Genomic DNA, 20,100 nt, shown 5'->3' with positions numbered 1-20,100 from the left:
AATATCAGGGACCTGGAGCAGTTTGCCAAAGAAGAATGGTCTACAATTCCAGCAGAGCATTGTAAGAAACTCATTGATGGTTACCGGAAGCGGTTGTTCGCAGTTATTTTGGCTAAAGGTTGTGCAACCAAGTATTAGGCTGAGGGCGCCAATACTTTTGTCTGGCCCATTTTTGGAGTTTTGTGTGAAATGATCAATGATTTGATTTTTGCTTCATTCTCTTTTGTGTTTTTTCCTTGCAAGCAAATTAAATGATGATAATAAGACCAAAGAATTTGTGATTGCAATCATTTTCAGGAAGAAACTGAGTATTATCTGACAGAATTGCAGGGGTGCCAATACTTTTGGCCACCACTGTATGACTGTTGCCCTCCCATTCTTTAGCTATGTGTAAATTAAAACCTACATTTAAATTTCTATATGATATGGTTTTACATTTTTGTATGATTTTTATTGTTCATAAAATTTCATATTAAAGATTTTTCATTAACCAATAAAGTCTTATTTTTTTAAAATGTCATTGCACTTTTTCCTGCCCTCATTTATTACTGTAAAAATGAGAGTTGTTTGAATTGTTTAGTAAAATATAAAGTTTTTGTATTTTGTGGTTAGGTTTATAAATTCCCTCAAAATAAATTTGTATGCTAAAGAAAATGTGTTGTGAAAATGTTTTGTCTTATTACAAACCACAGTGTACAATTAGGAATACACACACTAACCCCAATGTATTTGACACAAGGTGACCTGTTAGTTCTAATATCACAGACACTTCAAACAAACACTATACACATCCCTGGCGCAAAACATTTTGTGGCAACATTTGACAAAAAAAATGACTACACATCCCACTTTTTGAAAAAGGAGAAAAAATGAGTTTTGCAGCATAAAAAACATGATTTTGTTAAGTGGAATTTACATGATAAAACATACAAAGTTATTTTATATAAATCACAATACAAAGGGAATAAGGTGCATGGTGCCAAGTGTCAGGGGGTCACATGGATAATGTGGCAAATGGACTATATGGGTGTGGATATCTGCACATGTAAGTTAGGGGTGAGCATGAGGACCTACATCCAAGAAATAGTGACAGGAACCACTTCTAGATGCTAATCTGCTTATGCAAATATTAAAGAGTTATGACAAAATGTATAGGCAGTCCCACTTGCAGTCCTGCCCACCCCACACAGATCAGAGCAGCATCACATATAGAACTCACCCCGATTCAGTGTCCGCAAAGCCCACGCATCAATAGGACCCCCCCCCAACACTGGTGATGATGAGGATAACGCGCCCCGACGCGCGTTTCGCCAGACTCTTTCTCAAGAGGCGCATGTATTGGAGCGCCTGAAGGACCTGCTATAAGTACGCCCCTGACCCCTCATGTGATCGCGAGGGGCAGGGTAGCACATTGGAGCACAATGGCACGTGCGCCGGGTGCCCTGCCCCCCCGCCGCACGCACCCAAGCCGTCATGTCCCAGGCGTGCGTCCGGGAGCACGCCCGTAGGCACACCCCCGGGGGCGGGCCAGGGACATCAAGACAGCCGGGCACGGGCACGGGAGTGCAGGGGACCACGGCGCAAGCGCACAACTTCAAGATAAATATTCGGAAAAGCAACTATCCATTGGTGGCGTATAGACAAGAGGAGGATCAAGTGCACAGAGGAATGAGGGGTAGGGGGAGAACGGGACCAAATAGGGCACAATAGTCCAATTATAGTTAAAATTATTCAGAATGAAAGTCTGGGATTTTCCTCGTTCTTATAATGATAAAACCTGTGATGCTCTCCCGCTGCTCCCCTGTCCGGAGTCTTATCTGGTCATGATGTTGTTTTATTTTGTTGTTTTTATTACTTGTTTTTAATTTTTTCTTACGCTTATTTCCTTTGATTTTCTTATATATATATTGCCTTCACACCAACAAACTCTGAGTGCCTTACCTTGGCCCATATATGGACTCTGGGATACGCAACATCCAATTTTGAGGAGGCTCAGGAGAAGTTCAATCTCTTTCTGGGACTAATCTGATATCTATGTGAAATCGTTGTATATTTCTTATATTTTTTCATTATATGTGTCTACCTCACGGGGGTTCTTCCGTGTGCCCCTCCCCAGGGTGGTACTTCTGGAGACCCTCCGTGGTTGGTGATCATTTGTTTTATTTCTTTTTCACTGATTATGGGGGTGACACGTCTGCACTCCTTTTGATATTTATTTCATAGATGTATAGATGAGTAGACAGTTTGTTCCTTCTGAATAATTCTAACTATATTTGGACTGTTGTGCCCTATTTGGTCCCCTTCTCCCCCTACCCCTCATTCCTCTGTGCACTTGATCCTCCTCTTGTCTATACACCACCAATGGATAGTTGCTATCCCGGATACTTATCTTGGAGTTGTATGCTTGCGCCGTGGTCCCCTGCACTCCCGTGCCCGTGCCCGGCTGTCTCGATGTCCCTGGCCCGCCCCCGGGGGTGTGCCTATGGGCGCGCTCCCGGACGCGCGCCTGGGACATGACGGCTTGGGTGCGTGCGGTGGGGGGGCGGGGCTCCGGGCGCACGCGCCATTGTGCTCCAATGGGCTTCACTGCCCCTCGCGATCACATGAGGGGTCAGGGGCATACTTATAGCAGGTCCTTCAGGCGCTCTAATACATGCGCCTCTTGAGAAAGTGTCTGGCGAAACGCGCGTCGGGGCGCGTTATCCTCATCATCACCAGTGTTGGGGGGGTCCTATTGATGCGTGGGCTTTGCGGACACTGAATTCGGTTGAGTTCTATATGTGATGCTGCTCTGATCTGTGTGGGGTGGGCAGGACTGCAAGTGGGACTGCCTATACATTTTGTCATAACTCTTTACTATTTGCATAAGCAGCTTAGCGTCTAGTAGTGGTTCCTGTTACTATTTCTTGGATGTAGGTCCTCATGCTCACCCCTAACTTACATGTGCAGATATCCACACCCATATAGTCCATTTGCCACATTATCCATGTGACCCCCCTGACACTTGGCACCATGCACCTTATTCCCTTTGTATTGTGATTTATATAAAATAACTTTGTATGTGCTATCATGTAAATTCCACTTAATAAAATCATGTTTTTTATGCTGCAAAACTAATTTTTTCTCCTTTTTCAAAACATTTGTTATATGAGTAGGCAACAATCGGCCCAGGGTCTGGCACTCTTGACCAGATACCGTGGACCGGTCAGCTTTATAAGGTGGGCCACCGTTTGTACATTACACTTTTGTAGAACAAAATAAGTTAGACTTTAAAGTCGACAAAATACATAATATTTATTTTAAAATAGCATGAAATAAATACAATTTTAAATACTGAAAATAAACAAAAAGATATTTACAAAAACCTCTTACAAAAAATTACAGTTGGGGAATTAACGGAGTATGATGGGTGAGAAAGGAGAGGAGGTGGACCACTACTGATGAGATATGATGAAGGAGGTTAGAGATAAAAGGACTGATAACATTGTGAAGAAGCAGTGGTTGGTGACTGCATGTGGTTGAAACCCATAAAAATACCAAGTATGTCTGGGTGGCTCTATTGTATGATGTTCTGGCCTAGGAATCAAACCCGGTAACATGCCAGTGACTACCAAGAGAAGATTAATCTAGTCACCCACAGCAGGCAGACGGCTGTCATTTTCAAAGCGTAGCCTGTAGTGATGGGCGAGCACTAAAATGCAAAAGGTATTGCGCCACTTTTACAGACTCACAATAAAACATACAAAAACGAAAAAAAAAATGGATTTTCCTGGGAAATATGGTAAGGAACATCCTTTCCAGGGTAAAGACTTGTATATAGGGCATAATAAATGACCAAAACCAAAAATACTCCTCCACATCTTGGTCTATGTTCACACGTAGCGTTTTTGATGCGTTTTTGCACATTTACATTGCTTTCAACCAAGACAAATGCATTCACTAGGAAATGTCATTTTAACATTTTGCAACCTTATCTGGCCATGTGGTGTGTGACTCATCATCAGACTCATGCATACAGTGCTGAAAAGACATGGTAACAGCATGGAGAAGACCCCTGGAAGCATCTCTGACTCACAAGTCACTGCCTAAAAGTGTGCCCATCATAAGTGATCCTTGGCACATGCGAAGATGCCTCCTGCCATGCACCTGTCATTGTAGACTTGCAACAATCACCATCCACGTTCTTGTCCCAGTGCAGCGTTAAGTTGTCCCTACCCCATTCCTTGGAATGCAAGTATGCAGCCAGCCACCCACCCACCCACAGGCTTCAATACTATATTGCCAAATTTTTGAAAGCTGATTGCACTTGAAATGTGGCCCTTTAGGCTTGTGGAGGCAGAATCTGTCCACAACCTTATGGCGGCAGTGAATGGGAATCCATACTCTGTCTCCAGCCGCCTCTATTTCTCCCGGTATCGTCTCCACCTTCCACAAGCACGGGCCACAGATGGAGGAGGAGGTGCAGGAGCTGAACAATGTGATTACATTGAGGTTACATTGGCGACTCTGTTTTTTATACTAAAAAAAGATCCTACTGTTTTTTTTTTTTACGTTATTTTTTAAGACAAATGCATTCACCGGGAAATGTCATTTTAACATTTTACAACCTTATCTGGCAATGTGGTGTGTGACACATCATCAGACATCCTGTTTCATTTATGATAAAGGGACTCTGAAAGTCACAAAGCCTATTTTTATAGGGCCATTAGGCTGCCCTTACTATTCTTAAAAGGCCAGCAGTCGGCCCTCGCTATTGTTAGAGCGCCATCAGCCGGCTATGCTTTGTTGTTCCCATTATTAACGAGTGGTTCTCCTATACTGTTATTGCATATGCAGTGACTGCAAGGGCTGCCAAAAATTCGGACGCAACCCAATACCCCTTTGAAGAGACATAGAGGAGGGCCTCAGTAAAAAAAATGTTCCCATTATAAAGGAGCGGGACTCCTATAGTGGTAATGCGCATGGTGTGATTGCAAGGGCTGCCAAAATTTGTGAAAAACCCCACTAACAATTTAAAGACACTTAGATCAGGGCCACAGTATTGACATGTTTCCATTACAAAGGAGCGGGTGTGCTATACAGTTATAGGGTATGCTGTGAGTCCAACGGCTGACAAAATTTAGGAAAAAATGCACTAATAATTTAAAGACACATAGAGCAGGGCAACAGCAGCAACAAATTCCCATTAGAAAGGAGAGGGCCTCCCATACTGTTTGCCTATGCAGTGAAGCAACGGCTGCCAAAAATTTGGAAGAACTCCAATGCCCCTTGCAGGAGACGTAGAGGTCGGAGAACCTACTAAAAACAATGTTCCCATTATTAGGAAGCGGGTCTCCCATAGTGTTTGCCTATCCTGTGAATGCAAAAGCTGCCAAAAATTGGGAGGCACTCCAATGTCCCTTGGAAGACACGTAGAGAGGCTCATAAAAAAATGTTCCCATTATTAGGAAGTGGGTCTCCCATAGTGTTGGCCTATGAAGTGAATGCAAGGGCTGCCAAAAATTGGGAAGCACTCCAATGTCCCTTGGAAGAGATGTGGAGAAAGGCCTCATAAAAAAATGTTCCCATTAGAAAGGAGCGGGTCTTCTATACTTGTAATGCCCATGCACTAAGTGTATGGGCTGACAAACATTTACCCCTGGGGGGTATACATGAACATACTGTATACATTTTTTTTTTTACGGGCATCATAAAGACCCTTTAAAAAAATTATGTGCGTGTTACATCACGGACCACGGTCACCCTGGTGATATGGTGGTGGAGGATGAGGATGAGGAGAAGGAGGAGAACAAGAGCAAATAGCCAAAATCAGGAAGCGTATACCCATGTGTGGGTGTGAAAAGGTGCATGGGAATACACCTCCCAAAAAAAGACACTGGATTTGAGTTTATGTTACTCTGCTATCATTTGGTGGTGTTGAGAAGTCTGGCCCAATCTAGCTATTGTTCATTTTTATAAGAGTCAGCCTGTCTGCATTTTCAGTTATAATTCCACCAGCGGCACTATAACCGGCTCTGATAAAACGCTATGGCAGGGCAGGACAGGACCTCCAAGGCGTATAGAGAGCCAGTTCATTCCACGTATCCAGCTTGGATACCCAATAATTATAAGGCACAGAGGAATCACGGAGGATGTTGGTACGGTCGGCAAGGTACTCCCTCAGCATCTTCCCAAACTTTGCACTCCTTGTGAGAGTTCCCCGCACCTCAGGGCCTGTGCGATGGGAGGGGCTTAGAACATTCTCCCAGAACTTTGACAGTGTTCCCCTGCCTCTGCTGGATTGAAGTTGTGTCTCTCTCCCCTGTAGTCCTTGGTTGTCTAACGAACTATGACCTCTGCCGCCAGCGTTTTCAGATGGGAATTTTTTTAATAGTTCCTCAACAAGGGCCTTCTGGTACTACCCCATTTTTGTAGACCTGTCCACCTCAGGAATAAGAGATATAAAGTTCTTCTTGTAGGCTGGGTCTAGAAGTGTCACCAACCAGTAATGACTGTCACCCAAAATTTTGAGAACGTGAGGGTAATGGAAAAGGCAACATAACATAAACTCAGCCATGCATGCCAGACTGCTAACAGGCAAACCTTCCGTGTCCTCACTAAGAGGACGAGTGACCATGCTCTCCTCCTCCCCCTCCTCCTCCACCACTCTGTCCTCAGGCCATCCACGCTGTACAGACAGTATGACAGTTGTGCAGGTATTACCGTCTATAGCACATGAAACTAGCTCCTGTTCTTCCTCCTCCTCCTCTTCTTCATTGTCACCCAATCCACGTTGGGATGAGATGAGTCTTGGCTGTGTGTAATCACCCTGTATGGTTCCTTGCTCCATCTCATCGTGCTCTGCCTGCAATGCATCCTCTTTGATTGTGAGCAGAGAGCGTTTCAGAAGACAGAGAAGCGGGATGGTGACGATAATTATGGCATCATCGCTGTTCACCATCTTGGTGGAATCCTCAAAGTTTTGGAGGATGGTACATATGTCTGACATCCATGTCCACTCCTAAGATCTTATGTGTTGAGTCTGAACTGAATACTGATTGCTTTGTTGATGCTGGTACTCAACAACTGCCCTCTTCTGCTCACAAATCCTTCCCAACATCTGCAGTGTAGAGTTCCAATGCGTGGGGACATCACACACCAGTTTGTGAGCCAGAAGCTGCAAACGCTGCTGTAACACGGCAAGGGCGACGGAAGCTGTAGGTGACTTTCTAAAATGGGCACACAGGCGGCGTACTTTAACAAGCAGATCCGGCAGCTCCGGATAGGATTTGAGAAACTGCTGAACCACGAGGTTAAGCACATGGGCCAGGCATGGTATGTGTGTGAGCCTCAGAGCCGCCACCAGGTTCTGGCCATTGTCACACACAACCATGACCGGCTGTAGGCTCAGCGGTGTGAGCCACATATCTGCTTGCTCTTTCAGAGCTGTCCACAACTCTTCAGCATTGTGCGGTTAGTCACCTAAGCATATTAGCTTTAACACAGCCTGTTGCCAATTGGCCGAGGCAGTGCTGCAGTGTTTCCAGCTTGTGACTGATGTGGCCATTTCGGAGATGGAGGCTGAAGAAGAGGAAGAGTCTGAGGAGGATGAGGAGCAGGAGCTATAGACTATGGGGGCAACCCTGATTGACCTACAACCTGCGATCCTTGGCATCGGGAGAACGTGTTCCGTCCCAAGGTCCGACTGGGTCCCGGCTTCCACTATGTTAACTCAGTGTGCCATCAGCGAGATGTACCGTCCATGCCCACAAGCACTTGTCCACGTGTCAGTGGTTAGGTGGACTTTCCCGGTAACTGCGTTGTTGAGGGCATGGCTAATGTTTTAGGACACGTGCTTGTGTAAAGCGGGGACGGCACACCGGGAGAAATAGTGGAGGCTGGGGACCAAGTACCGAGGAACAGCCGCCGCCATCAGGTTGCAGAATGCTTCCGTTCCAATGAGCCTAAAAGGCAACATTTCGAGCGCAGGCAGTCGTGAAATGTGGGAATATAGTAGTGTGGCCTGAGGGAGTTGACTGTGTATTTGCGCTTGCGTTCCATGGACTGGGGTATGGACAACTGAACGCTGCACTGGGACAAGGACGTGGAAATGCTTCATGATGCTGCTATGCTACTTAAGAGTGTGCAACGACAGATGCAGAGCAGGAGGCATAGTTGCATGCACCATGGACAGGGGATTGGCTTGCATGCACAACAGCGGAAGAAGCAGTGGTGCCATCCGCAGACACTGTTCCTGGACCCTGGGTTTTGGCACACAAATTCGGATGCTTTTCTGCCATGTGACTGATCCTGCTGGTGGTGGTTAGGCTGCTAGTTTTGCCACCCCTGCTGATGCTGGCCTGGCAGGTGGTGCAAATGGCCTTTTTGGGGTTATCCGCAGAGTCTTTATAAAACAGCCAGACTCGGGAAGACCTAACAGTTGTACTGGCAACTTCCTTCGTTTTGGTGTTACGGGTAATGGTTGCCTGCCTACCGTATGCGGCCACCACACTTCTTCTTCCTGCCTATTGGGGTGCTATGCCTCCCTCCCCCTATGTGCTGCTCTTCTCGCTCTGCATGTCTTCCTGCCAGATTGGGTCAGTTAGTATATATTATCCACCACCTCGTCTTCCATTTCTACACCCTGGTCCCCCTCCTGACTTTCTGGCAATTGTGTCTCATCATCGTCCACTTCTTGTGACACTTTCCCACCGGAGCCTTCATGTGACTGTGGCTGCTCAAATATTTGGGCATCGCTACATGCGATCTCCTCTTGCCCACTTCAAGTGGACTGGGCAAGAGGCCCGAATCTATATATGGAAAAGTGAACAGCTTTTCGGAGAGTCAGTGTGGGATCAGTTGTCTCTGGGCACTCGGCATGGTGGGAGGATGGAGGTTCAGGGTGAGGAATATGCGGTCCAGACTCACAGCTACTGAGACTTGACCATGTGGAAGACAAGATGGTGGCTAAGTGACTGGAATTATCTGCTATCCAACCAATAACCTTTTCACACTGCTCTGTGTTTAATAGTGGTGTTCTGCGGTCCCCTATTAATTGGGACAGGAAGGTCGAGCGAGAAGATGTGGGTGTTTATTGTGGCACAATTTCAGCTTGCCCGCGGCCTCGGCCTCTGCATGCCCCATCACCATCACGTCCAGTTCCCCGTGCCTTGCTCATTTTAAATGGAAGACAATATCTTCCACGCTCACTCCAAATGGCTGCATTCGAAGCTAACTTATATGTGATCCGTGTGACGAACAAACTACAGTTTTAAATACCTGGCCTGTATGGTGTCAATAGCTTTACTAACACACTGAAACAAATGTTTAATGGAGGCTAGAAATGGCAGTATTTTCTTAAAACGTATATGTGATCCGTGTGACGAAGAAAACACAGTTTTAAATACCTGGCCTGTAGGTAACTATTTTGAACAGCAAACTGGTGTCAATAGTTTCAATGACAAACTGAAAAATTTTTTAATGGAGGCCAGAAGTGGCAGTATTTTCTGAAAACGTATATGTGATCCGTGTGACGGAGAAAACACAGTTTTAAATACCTGGCCTGTAGGTAAGTATTTTTAAGGGTATGTGCCCACAATGTGTTTTTCAAGCGTTTTTGATGCAGAATTTCTGCAGCAGAAATGCTTTAAAAATGCTTGGTAATCCATGCCCCATGATCACCAATGAAAATCTGCATGTTCTGTGCCCATGCTGCGGATTTTTCCGCAGCGGATTTTCCTTGTGGAAAAATCCGCAGCATGTCCATTATTTGTGCATTTCTGCATGCGGATTTGAGGTCCCAATGGACTTGAAAAACGCAAGTCAAATCCGCATGCAAAAACGCTGCAAAAACGCATGTAAAATCTGCAAGCGTTTTTGACTGCCAAGACCATGCAGAAACCCTGCAGAAATTTTCTGCTTCATTTCTGCATCGTGGGCACATACCCTAACAGTAAACCGGTGTCAATAGCTTCACTGACACACTGAAACAAATGTTTAATGGAGGCCAGAAATAGCTGTATTTTCTGAAATCGTATATGTGATCCGTGTGACGGAGAAAGCACAGTTTTAAATAGCTGGATTTTAGCGCTATAATGTGGAAAGGACCTGGCTGTATTCTGCAGTGCCAACAAGCAAATGGTGCAGAAAAATGGTGTTCTCTGGATTGCTTTTTAATCAAATAATGAGGATTAAGATGCAAAAAAAAAATATTCCTGGACCCTGAGACTTAGGCCTATTTCTAGAAATATCTAACTGCCTGCCTGATATCTCTGCAGATGGATTAGTCCTCAGAAGGACTGTTTGTTGAGATGGATACAGTATGTGTCTCTAATATAGTTTGTATACCTACACTTACTAATAAACAACCAAATCTCTCCCTAGCTCAGCAGCACTCTCCCTACACTGTCTGATTCCGGAGTGACTGTGACGAGCATGGCGGCGCCAGGTCTGATATAGACCTGATGACTCTGTGTGGCCACCCAATCACTGTAATGCCACAACCAACATGGCTGCGGCATTACAGTGAGTGGCAGGCAATCCCTGCATGTTCATTGGCTCTGTAAAGAGTGCCAAACATTCGGGGGGCGGACCCGCGCTCCCATTGAGCACCCCCGGAAATACTCGGCGAGCGCCGAGCATCTCGAGCAGTGAGATGCTCGGGTGAGCACCAAGCAGTAGTGAACATGCTCACTCATCACTAGTAGCCTGCTGTTATGTTCTAAGCAGATGGAAACAGTGATGAGATGAATATTAAGCGGTATGTGTTTTTTTTTTAATTGTGGTTTTAACAAAAACTATATTATAAACTAGACATTTAAACAGTATAAAAAGTTAATTTTATTGCCATGATTATTTCTTATCATATAAAATGCTTGCTTCTGATTATTTGTTGACTATGGAAAGATCAGTGAAACTGAGATGTCTCACAAGTTCCCGCAGGAATATTAAGTTTCTTATATAACTCTGTAACAAGCAGACTAAAACTAATGATCTTTCCTCAAACAAAATCAAAATATCTCCAATTCTCAACACATCCATAACTTATCTTTCATTAAATGTATTAGGAATTAGAGCTTTGAAAAAAAACTACCCTGCTATGAGGTTTAATTTTTTACAAGTTGCTCACAGTGGAAAGCACTTTATTTTATTCAGATGATTATTTTTTCTGATGTTTTTTTCCATAAGAGAACATTTGACAAGAAATCTTTTTAACAGGCATGAAAAACTGCAGAAAATATTATTTATTGTTAATATGAACAACCACCTCAGTTTAAATGTGTATTGGCATCTTATTGGGTAATGGCAAATCACCAAGATTAGGTATTGGTCCAAATCATGGACCTTTGCTGATCAGGGTGACAAAGGGACTAAGACCCCTTGGTCTTTTTACCTGCACACCCACTATTCTGTGAATTACAACAATGTATTCCCTTCACAGCTGATGGCCGTTATTGTCTAAAGGAATGACTTTTAGGGTACATTTTTATGAAATATAATTACAGCAGTCCTTCTACAGTTATATCGACAGTACAGCTGGGGGTATCATAACGAAAAAGGTCATAGGAAGTCATGCCACCAAATAGAAAAGCTGCGAATCTCAAACTTTCAGTTCTTGTTAGTTCACAAATATTATTCTCAGAGTGTGCATGAGATTCCTTAAAATCTCATGCCTTATTTTAGCACTGTAAAATGCAGACTTTCCGCAAATGACGATGCAGTGGAAAATCTGCTTCATTTTTGCTATATGAGAACTTATCCTAAAGGAACTACAGAAGCTTCTGTCCTAACCCAACAGAAGGCACAAATGGAAGCAGTCTCTTAAACATAACACAATGGCTGAATAGAAAATGCAAGGGTAGGTGGAATGTCAATGCTTAAAGTTACATGCAATAATGGTGATGTTGATTAGCCCCAATATAAAAGAATGACAATAGCCATTGATAAATATTAAGATATAAGAGTCCTTAGTGTTTGATACCTTTTAATGGCTAACTGAAAAGATGGTAACAAATTGCAAGCGTTCGAGACTACTCAGGTCTCTTTATCAGGCATAAAATAACACAAAATCGAAAGAGTCACATATTTATGCACAGCAGGGCACAGGATTAATGCAATAGATAAGACAAGTGACCTGAGGCAGAACTATCAGTATGGAAAGGGGAGAAACAGTTGTGGCCGTAAATATTGGAACAGTTCATAGATAAGGGGTATAAAAGTTTTATTATCCTGTGATTGAGGTCTGGTCCATAGGACTATAACTATAGAAGAATAAGACATGGGCTGCAAATCCAAATATTATACTATGATTATTACAGCTAAGCATGGCAGCCATAACTGATGCAACGTCACACAGTAGGAAGAGCCACCATAGCCCCAAACAGCTCCCCTGCTGTCTGGCAAAGCTCCCCTAGGCTCTAGGCAACTCCACAGACACAACACTATAGCAACTATGGCCGACACATGGCACCAGCAGCAAGTGAACTGATCTAAAGAACTCAGATTTACTTATAGTCTCAAACAAAAAACTGAGAGCTAATAAGTGAGACCCTATTTGCAGTCTCTTGTTAAACTAAAAACATCTCTGTCAAATGGGAGAAGTGCTGGTATCAAGTAAAAACAAAAAAAAATGAATCGGACAGATTATGAAATTATACCATAACAGTAGAAAAAAAGACATTGAACACATGTCCAAGTATCATACATTGGTCTATGGCAGCTAAGAATTTTTTTTGTAAATGAACATGGGGTTCTTAGTTAACATTCTAATCAAATTACATATGACCACTGTCAGATGACAGCAAATTCTGTTAAAGTCCCTATGCTATTAAATGTAGCTTAAAGGGGTATTCCCATCTCATACACTAAAAGGGTTGTCCAGGACTTTAACACTGATGGCCTATCCTTAAGATAGGTCATCAATGTCTGATCTGAATGGGTGCGACACCTGGTACCCCCATGCCGATCAACTGTTCGAGGTGTCAGTGGCAGCCGGAAGAATGGCTCAGTTATGAAACTGCAAAGCACAGCTCCATCAATGGAACAATAGCTGCAGCCAGGTACTGCACATCTGCCCCTTACTGATTTAAGTAAGGGGCGGATGTGCAGTACCCGGTTGTGGCCACTATACAGCCAATGGAGCTGTGTTATGCAACTCTGCAACTAAGCAGTTACGGACGGCTCTGACACTGAGAAAAGCTGATTGGAGGGGGTTCGGGTGTGACACCCCCACTGATCATACATTGATCACCTATCCTAAGGATAGGCCATCATTGTTATAGTCCCAGTCAACCTCATTAATGACATATCTGTGGGATATACCATAAATGTATAGTCAATGTGCTTCCTACAAATGGGACATGCATCTATTTTGAGAACAGTTGCTGTAACTGGGGAACAACTTGATTCATTAGAATTTCGATATACTTATCTCCTGTGATTGTTCCATCAAAAAATATTGGTCCTAAAACACCAAAACTTGAAATACCACCCCAAACATTGAGACCAGGCTCATTTAGTTGTTGCTCTAATGTTAAATGCATGTTCTCATTATATCAGTAAATACAATTATGTCTGTTAATATGGCCGGATAATTTGAAAGAAGCTTCATCTCTCCACATAACGTTATCTAAAATTACTAGATTTTCTTCAATTTCGTTAAGCATAATCTCACTAAATTGCAGCCGCCTGTCTGGATCATCCTCCAATAAACCATGAATTAGACGTGGATGATAAGCTTTCCACCCAATAGATTTCAGGATTCGCATGATAGAAGCTCGTGAAATTTCCAATTCCAAAGAGGCTCTTCTGGTGGACATTTTTGGACTCTGAACAAATGTTTCAGCAACAAGTTGTTTATTATCTTCTGTACAGACTGTTTTGGGTCGACCAGTTTTTGGAGCATTAAGGATTGTGCCAGTGGCATTGAATTTGTCACAAATGCGGTAAATGGTTTGTCTCTTTGGGGCTTTAGTACCAAATGTTTCAACCCAATTTGCTCTAATGGTTTCAGAATTTTGAGATTTCCAATACACTGTTAAAATCCATTTTCTTTGATCTGTATTTAAATTATTTGCCATTATGTGTTATCTGAATTATCTGACAAGAAAACAGATTTTGGGGGAGATCTATCTGTGAAAACTAGATCTGTGAAACTGGCTCAGTTGCCCTTAGCAACCAATCAGATTCCACCTTTCATTTTACAAAGAGTCTGTGAGGAATTAAAAGTGGAATCTGATTGGTTGCTAAGGGCAACTGAGCCAGTTTCACTTTACACCATGTTTGATAAATCTCCCCCTTCATAACCTTATTACACTTTCTGTCCACCTACTTTTGGACCACTCTGTATATTTAAGGCATATCCTAAGGATATGCCATAAATATCTGAAAGGGGAATACTCCTTTAAGTAGATCAACGTTTCACATTTGGATGAGCAGTTCTTGTCTTTTTTTCTACATTCATGCTAAAATTAGATCATCTCTAACTTAATTTATTTCTTTTTCTTTGTTACCAACACTCTTCTAATGTGGCAAGGGTAGTTTTACTTTAGCAGGAGACAGCAACGTTCTTGTTCTCATTTTAATGGCTAAGATTATATGGATTGCTGAGTTTTTGAGATCAGTTTACTTGGAGCTGGTGCCATGTGGTGGCCATTGTTACTGTGATGCTGTTGCTATTTAATGGCATTTCCTGCAAGTAGGGAGGCTGCGGGGCACCTAAATATGTCTCCCCGCGGGTCTGTGTCTACCATACATGTTTTTAAGGACAGTTCATGCATTCCAACATTTCTATATGTCCCATTCTAAGGCCAAAAAAACCCTCACTTTTCTGCAGTGTGTGTGTAAAACTTACCCCACTTCCCAAGGTTGTTTCTAAAAATTCAGGACAGTCACAGAAAATTATAATTCAATAATGTGGAGGACAACACTATATTTCAGTGAATGAATGTGAAAAAAGGTGCACCCTCAATTCCATTTGTTCTAGAGAAATAAAGTATTCACAGTATCCATGATCACCTTCTTCAGTTTTATTCAGCATCAATATATAAGGCATAAAGTGTAAGGGCAAAGTTTTAACCCCTAGTCACAGCTGGGACTTTTTCAAGCACCAACTATTATCCCATAAAAACCACACAAGGGTCCCTGATCATGGTCCTGTCTAGTATTGCTCTTGTATGCTCTATATGAACTGCCATAAGAAAAGGAGGAGAAAATTCAGCTTAACCCCTTCATAACCTAGGACGTACAGTTACGGGTACAAAAAATAAGTTATCACACAGCATTATATTCTGAAAATTTAAAGCGTTAGGGGTCTCAGAAAATGGTGACACAAGCAAAGTTTTTGTTTTTGTTGTTTACAAATTTCCAAAACATTTTTTTTTAAATAAAAAAAAAAACTATACATGTTTGATATCTGTGTAATCGTACTGACCTGGAGAATCATATTGTGAGATCAGGTTTACCATATACTGAACATGACAAATAAAAAAAAGAAAAAAACAAAATTGTGAAATTGCACTTTTTTTTTGCAATTTCAATGCACTTTGAATTTTTTCCCGCTTTCCAGTGCATCACATGATAACAAAACAAAAGCAAAAAACAAACCCTCATACGGCTAAGTGGATGGAAAAATAAAAACGTTGTGGCTCTTGGAAGAATGGTAGGGAAAAAAAAAACGAAAAAGGAAAAAATGAAAAATTGTAGAGGGTGAAAGGGTAAATTGTATATATTTGTTTCATTCTTCTTTTCTACTCTCTGTCATAATGGCATTCAATCAATACGGAGAACTTTTTAAGCTACCAGAAGCATACTGCTGAAATTTTTTCTTACTATTTCTCTTTCTTTTACAACTAATAAAAGTGGTAAGAAGTCCAGTAGTAACACCTTCACCAACTGATCATATTTTTCATGTACTGCCTACTCCAGAAAAAGACCCTCCAGCTACTTGATCTCATCTCTCAATGGTATGAACAGTATAAAAAAGAGCACACAACTTGAATTGATATGACCATAAAAATAAAACATACCCACAGAAAAGATAGAACGAGGCTGTTATCTTGGGCGAATAGGTTTCATTTGGGATCAATGTGTGTTATGATACTATAAAGCAAAGAGGAAATTGGCAGATAATGTGAACCAAAGGCTTCTTGTCAGCGCTCAGTGGCTAGGTCGCATGTTATAATTGAAAGAATGATATTGTTAAGATGCATGTCACCCCTCATGACACGTAGCAATCTCACATAAAACCAACTAATACAATTGACAAGAAGCACAAAAACGTTCCCTGCTGTACAATAACAGAGTTGCGACAAGCAATGCAGACAATGTCAAGCGAGAAAGTATTATAGACGATCGCTGTAGTAATGACACAGTAAAGGATAAATAGAACATTGTAAAAGAATTGCTGTGGAAATTGCTCCCAGTATGAATGTAGAAGGGATTGGATTAAAATGATCTCAATGTACTGTGTGGTGGTGTAATAATGATGTGCAATACCAAAAATGTAATATCTGAAAACATTTGAAGTGTGGAGGAGAAAAGTGTAGTCGGTGACATATCGCTTGATTTCCTTAAACTAAAGATTGAAATATATAGATGAAGCTCATGATAATTCACTAAAAAGAGCATTGTCTATGATTAAGGGCAGCTAGTATCTGCCTGAGAAAGGGAGCTGAACTTTACAGCTAATACAAGGTAACAAGTCTCTCCTAGGTCATTATTGTATGATTTTAAAGTAAGTTTTAGTAGTTTCCCCATATTAAGGGCAAACCAAACAATGGCTATAAAATATAAATGGAGCAGACGGTATATGTGATCTCAGTATTTAATGTATGACTTTATGCATTTCTGCCTAAAAAGTAAAATTGACCATTTATTATATCAAAAGTTACAGTTTTATTATGGTTGTGTTATGTGTGGTGGTATGGTTAGTGTATGGTTAGTTTGTGTATATTAATATTTTTCATTTACTTCTCTCCTAGCCTACCACCTTTTCTCTATATTACCATTCCTTCTTCATTGTTCATTCTTACTGCTTCTTTCTAGTAAGTGTTTTATTTCACTCTGGAGCCAGATTGAAGGGAATCTGTCAGCAAGTTTTTGCTATTTAGTCTGAGAGCAGCATAATATAGGACAAGAGGGCCTGATTTCAGGGATGTAAAGAAAAAGAGAGAAAAACATTAAATGTGCAGATCAACTACAAGGATAAATTGGATCAGTGTGAATGGTGCTCAATGATTGTGCTGACCATGCACAACACTGGACAAGGTATAAGAAATCCCCAAAATGCTGCTGCACCCATCCACAGACAGCTGATGCTTAAAGGAGTATTCCCATCTCCAAGATCCTACCTCAATATGTAGTGGGCGTAATAATAATAATAATAGCAAATACCTCCAATTAAAAATGTAGTATAGTTTTTCTGATTCACTATGTCTTTCTTCATGTGGAGGCATTGCAGGACCTTAGGAATCCTGTCTGGATTCAAGAGAAAGATATGCGGTGTATTGGACATGTATTCAATGACTGGTAAACAGAGAGCCGCTATTGTGCTGGGACAATTGACTGGTGCCGCCGAGCGGGAAGTTGAAACCTGGCCAGACGCAGACCAGGAATCAGTATCTATCATATTTAAGAGACTGCAAACTGTCTTTGAAAATCGCACTGAGACAGATCTCCGGATGAGGTTCTACCACTGTACCCAGAAACCTGAGGACAGTATCCAGGATTATGCCTGGCGCTTACAGGAAGCCCTGCGGGCCCTGAAGCAGGTTACTCCAGCCAGCATACATGGTGAGGACAAAATGCTGACAGAACAGTTCATTCGGGGGTTGAGGCCCCAGGAGGAGAGCAGAACCGTACGGTGGTGGGCCTTAGATCATCCAAATGCCACCTTTGACGCCCTGAAGGACATGGCTATTAAGGGTCTGCAGCCCCTGGAACCATCAGATACTGCTATCCAGCTATACCAGGGTGGGGACACCCCAGTGCCCGCAGCACCCACTGCTCCTTCATTAATGGCTGAAACAAAGATGCAAACAATGCCCCCTAGCGAGCTGGACAGCCTGCGCTCAGAAGTGTGTCAGCTAAGTAAAACCCTGGCCACTGTCCTGAGCACCCTGCAGCTACAGACGGAGCCTGAGCCTGAAGGAAGGATCCTACTCACCGACAGTCCTGAGGGTGTCCCCTGGATGAGGAGAAGAAGGAGGACAATGCCACCCCGTGGGAGGACCAGCGACCAACATCGCCCTCCAGGAGAATACATCTTCTACCATTGCCACAAGGCCGGCCACACCACTCAGAACTGTCCTTTAAACGGGCAATCCCTGGGGCCGAGGGCCGACACCCAGGAGTAGACCAACCAGGCCCATCAAGCTGGTACCACTGGTTTGTAGGAGGAAGGCCTTTACTGTCCATTGTGCTGGACGGAATAGCAACACCTGCACTACTGGACATCGGGTCACAGGTAACCATCATACCTGACATCCTCTACAAAAGGTACTGGTCCCTTTATGAACTCCATCCGCCAGCCCCAAATCTCTCTGTGTATGCATCCAATGGCCTTCCTCTTAACCTAGTAGGACTTAAGAACGTGACAGTGAAGGTGGGGAGAGTGGAACTAAAAGACCAAGGACTAATTGTCATAGAATCTAACCCTGGCGATACCAATCCATATATGATACTTGGTACAAATATTGTTGGTAACTGTTTGGGAGAAGTGGTGTTTTTACTCCAGCAGATTGCTGACACTGCCAAACCAGGGAGGAGGAAGGTGCTCCAGAAAGAAATTGGAGCCCTCCTGTACCAGCAACAGGTAAAACTAACAGGTGGTGAGATTGGTAATGTACGGGTGACAGACCCGATACCCATTGTGATTCCCCCAATGAGTGAGATGCTGATTTGGTGTAGGGCAGCAATAGGTCTCAAGGGACAGAACTACCAGGCAGTAGTGGAGCCCATTAGCACAGAGCACAGACCTACACTCTTAACTGCTAGAGGGGTAGTTGATGTACGCAATGGAAGGGTACCTGTACGTCTCCTAAATTGTGGGGAGGAGGAAGTTAAATTGCCACGATACGCCACTGTTGCCAGATTGTATACTGTAAATAATGATGCTATACACACAGTGGAATCCTTGACCCCACCAGATACAGTGAAGGACAATGACTCCGAAGCTCAGCTGGAGGATTGGTGTCAACAGCTCCATGTTGGAACTGACGCCTCTCCTGTCCATCAGAAAAATGGTGTTTACAGAGTGGTTGAGGAAGATGAACAAGTGTTTAGTAAGCACCCACTTGATTCTGGTAGGTTTAAAGGGGTACAGCATCACATACCCACCGGTAACCATCCACCCATTAAAGAGCGTTACAGACCCGTACCACCAGCACATTACCAGAAAGCCAAGGAAATGTTGCGTGACATGAAAAAGGCAGGGGTAGTAAGGGATAGCTGTAGCCCCTGGGCAGCTCCCCTGGTCCTGGTCTGAAAGAAAGACGGTAGCATGAGGATGTGTGTAGATTATAGACAAATTAATCGCATAACACATAAAGATGCATACCCTTTGCCCCATATAGAGGAATCCCTGGCTGCACTCAAATCTGCCAATTACTTCTCTACACTTCATCTCACTAGCGGGTACTGGCAAGTCTCTGTTGCTGAGGAAGACCGGGAGAAGACGGCCTTCACCACCCCGATGGGACTGTGCGAGTTCAACAGTATGCCGTTTGGACTCTGCAATGCACCTGGAACGTTCCAGAGGCTGATGGAGTGTTGCTTGGGACATCGAAACTTCGAGACAGTGCTGCTGTACCTGGATGACGTTATCGTGTACTCTAGGACGTATGAGGACCATCTGAAGCACCTGGCAGAGGTATTTGAAGCATTGTTCCGGTATGGGATGAAACTAAAGCCTTCTAAATGCCACTTGCTCAAGCAGAAGGTTCAGTGCCTGGGGCACGTAGTCAGCTCGGAGGGAGTAGCACCAGGCACAGAGAAGGTCACTGCCATCCAGAAGTGGCCTGAGCCGAGAAGCATCAAAGAAGTACGGCAATTCCGGGGACTGGTCGGGTACTACAGGAGGTTTATAAAGGACTATACCAAAAAGGTAGCACCTCTACAAGACCT

The sequence above is a fragment of the Phyllobates terribilis genome, unplaced genomic scaffold, assembly GCF_046119375.1.
Source record: "Phyllobates terribilis strain yellow unplaced genomic scaffold, ASM4611937v1 Scaffold_11__3_contigs__length_659146591, whole genome shotgun sequence".
Classification (NCBI taxonomy): Eukaryota; Metazoa; Chordata; class Amphibia; order Anura; family Dendrobatidae; genus Phyllobates; species Phyllobates terribilis.
This window is presented reverse-complemented; position numbering follows the sequence as displayed.